Genomic DNA, 3,033 nt, shown 5'->3' with positions numbered 1-3,033 from the left:
AGGTTACCAAGAACCTTCGATTCATAGAAAGACAGTCTCTGGAGAGTGCAATGAAATGAGGTCATGTATAGATGTGTCTGTATGTATACAGATCTATTCTTTGGGGGGGAGGGGGAAGAATTTCTAATCCTGCATTTAACAGAAAACCACATAGAAATGATCAACTATTTAGAACTCGATATTTACAATGACTAGATATTGAAAGGAGCCTTCCTGGCATAGTGGCTGCTCATTGGGCTGTTAACTAAATGGTCAGCAGTTTGAAACCACCATCCTCACGAAGGGAGAAAGATGCGGCTTGCTGCTCCTGTTAAGAGTTACCGCCCCGCAAACTTACAGGGACAGTTCTACCCTGTCCTATAGGGTCACTATGAGTTGGCATTGACTCAATGGGAGTAATTGGGTTTGGTTTGGGGGGAGGGAAGGGGGCTCTTGTGGGCTGGCTGGACTTTCAAAAAGGAAATCTACCACACTGGGAATGTCTTGAGAGTGTAATTCTCTGTAGTGGCTGCTATTTGCCAGAGAGTCGATCTTGCCGGATAAACCCATTGTTGTAAAGGGAAACCTGACTCATAGCAACCTTACAGTACACAGTAGAATTCCTGATGGTTTCCAAGGCTGTAACTGTTATCAAACCAAGCAGCCTCATCTTTCTCTCACAGGGTGGCTGGTGGATTTGAACTGCTAACTTTCAGTGAGCAGCCATATGCTTAGCCTCTGTGTCACTAACCTGCCTATTTCAATTCACAGGGATTCTTTATGACAGAGTAGAAGTGCCCCATAGGTTTTCCTAGGTTGTAATCTTTATGTGTAAGGAGCTCAGGTGGCATAGTGGTTATGAGTTGGGGTTACTAATCACAAGGTCAGCAGTTCAGTACCACAAGCTGCTCTGTGGGAGAAAGATGAGGCTTTCTACCCCCATAAAGATTTACAGGCTCAGAAATCCACAGGGGCAGTTCTTATCTGTCCTATAGGATCACTAAAAGTCATAATTGGCTGGATGCCAGCAAGTTTTCTGTTTTCTTAATCTTGACGAGAGTAGACTGCCAGGTCTTTTATCTCGTGGAGTGTTGGGTGGGACTCGAACCGCAGACTCTTCAGGTGGCAGCCAAGTGCTTAACCATTGTGCCACTATGGATCCTTGCTGTCTCTGGAGTCTCATTCTCCAGCTCCCCGCTGTTCTCCTATCCATCTCTAGATCACAGACCACCAGCGATTGTGTCTCTGTGATGGGGATCAAACCAAATTCTCGTTAGTGCAGAGTGGTTTATATTCCCCTTTCCAGGTCCCGCCCCAGCCACCAGCCTGGAATCCCAGCTAGGATCCCTAAGACTATGGTGTCTACTGACAAAGTCAGTGCCCCAGTCTGCAAGGCGAAGGACCAGAAGGCCACACTGGTGAGCTGGTCCCTGCAGGACAGATTCCCTGTTCTGGGCAGCACGGAGGAGGCGGCAGCCCGCTCTAAGGGCCTGCAGCACATTCTGACCGCCAAAACCTCAGTAAATGAATCGCCTGCTTCCAAACCCCTGCCCTGCCCCTCACAAAGGCACATCAATGCAATTCAACAAATCCTTATTGAACGTCTACTTTGTTCCAGATATTTGCACAAGACAGTGGAAACAAGGAGAACCAAATAGCTCAGTTATTAGGAGAAAGGGGCAAAGTCCTGTTGCAAATCCTCAGGATTATACATCCATGGCTCTGGAAGGAAACTAACTAGATAAAAGGCCGCGCCACCTTCATTCTTCAGCCATGTGACAGCTTGGTCTCCCTTTCTGTTCTTTAAGCAGTTTGTCCTTTAGATCTAAGAAAAGGAGACCAGGGAACCCCTCTAGTTGGTCCAACGGATTTCAGCAAAGGATCTCCCCAAGGGCTCATCTGGGGTCATTTTGTAAATGGGATCAACAGGAATGCCACGGGGCTATTCTGGGCTGTAGAAAGCTAAGCTGGAAACCAGAGAAACACCACCCTCCCAGCCAACGGCTTGTCCATTCTCTCTCTCTCTCGACCCTGCAGACTCTGAAACACCCATGCTTGTGCTGAGAGAGAGAGACAGAGCAAGTGACAAAAATGCCCATCATCGAACAACCGGAAACAAAACCAGGCACCGCATCCCAAACCTCAAACCAAACCCAAACCACCAGAACAACAGGGCTGCTCCGGGATGCCGTTTCTCTCCCAAAATGTTGCATTCACCGATGGCAGCTATTTCCCCACAGTTTTCTGGGGGAAGAGGCAAGTCTCTAGGATTTGCCTATTTCGTAAACATCGCAGCTAGTCCCTACAGTTGGCAAAGACAACAGGCGGATACAGGCCGGAAGAGAAAGCATCTCAGTTCCGTCAGATGCAAACAGGACAGGACCAATTCCCCAGCGTGTCGGGGGATGCCCGATGATTTGCAGTGAGCTCAAGGCATCAGGGGACTACCATGGTACAATTATTTAAGGAAAGACAGACTCCGAACGCTCTCTTGGAGGATGTATGCAACCCCTTCTTTGTGTGTGTGAAGTTGGTTCAGCAGTACGCTGCGTTCTCCTGTAAAGTTCTCGGCCCCTGTCTACGTAGCTTTGTTGGCTATCTCTGAAGCTGCAGCCTGCAAACTTACCTTCAGGTTCTTGGCGCTGGAAACCAGGATGCCCAGTCCGAAGAAGGCTGGCCGAGTCACTTGCTCAATTCCTGTTGGGTGGCAAGAAGAACTGTGATTTCTAAACTGAACAGTATTTGGGGCATTGGACATTGACTTCTGGGGCTCAGTGGCGGCCAGGCATGTGACCAAGGCCGGATCGGGGACAGCCGTCTGGTTGGCTGACGGATCAGGGTAGGGCAGGCCCTGAACAGAGCCGGCTCCCACCGGAGATAGACACCTACATTTCTCTTTTGATTTGATTTGTTTTGTTTTCACACCTACATTTCTTATTGGATTTTAACTTGGTGATCTGTTTTCTGTCCAAGGGATGCTCCAGCCTTGATTTTGAGATGTTAGCTTATCTCTCCACATGATTTTGACCACAAATCCTCCTTGGATCCCGTCTC

General features: G+C 48.5%; 1 protein-coding gene across 1 annotated transcript in view; it reads right to left on the bottom strand.

Annotated features, from left to right (window-relative positions):
- Nucleotides 1–2,678, bottom strand: part of SLC4A5 (solute carrier family 4 member 5) — a 92,078-nt gene extending 89,400 nt beyond the window's left edge. Inside the window, exon 1 of the mRNA XM_045286580.1 lies at nt 2,606–2,678. The gene's annotated coding sequence lies outside the window, so the exon portion shown is untranslated. The remainder of the gene's footprint in view (nt 1–2,605) is intronic.
- Nucleotides 2,679–3,033: the final 355 nt, after the last annotated feature.

The sequence above is a fragment of the Echinops telfairi genome, unplaced genomic scaffold (genome assembly GCF_000313985.2).
Source record: "Echinops telfairi isolate 266 unplaced genomic scaffold, ASM31398v2 ScPeMD7_9;HRSCAF=40, whole genome shotgun sequence".
Classification (NCBI taxonomy): domain Eukaryota; kingdom Metazoa; phylum Chordata; class Mammalia; order Afrosoricida; family Tenrecidae; genus Echinops; species Echinops telfairi.
This window is presented reverse-complemented; position numbering and strand designations above follow the sequence as displayed.